Source organism: Myotis davidii, unplaced genomic scaffold (assembly GCF_000327345.1).
Source record: "Myotis davidii unplaced genomic scaffold, ASM32734v1 scaffold4902, whole genome shotgun sequence".
In the NCBI taxonomy this organism is placed as follows: domain Eukaryota; kingdom Metazoa; phylum Chordata; class Mammalia; order Chiroptera; family Vespertilionidae; genus Myotis; species Myotis davidii.
Window position 1 is genome coordinate 9,426 of NW_006293311.1, and position 310 is coordinate 9,735.

The following is a 310-nucleotide window of genomic DNA, read 5'->3' on the forward strand; positions in this document are numbered from 1 at the left end:
GGGGGGTGTGCAGGAGGCAGCTGATCAATGTTTCTCTCTCATCTATGTTTCTATCTGTCCCTCTCTCTTCCTCTCTGTAAAAAATCAATAAAATATATTTTTTAAAAAAAGAGTGGTGTTGCTCTAGCCTGTTTGCTCAGTGGTTAGAGTGTTGGCCTGTGGGCTGTAGGGTTGCTGGTTTGATTCCCAGTCAATGACACGTACTTTGGCTGTAGGCTCCATCCGCAGCCCGGGCATGCAGGAGGCAACTAATCGATGTGTCTCTTTCACATCAATGTTTCTCTCTTCCCTCCTCCTCCTTCCATCCCAC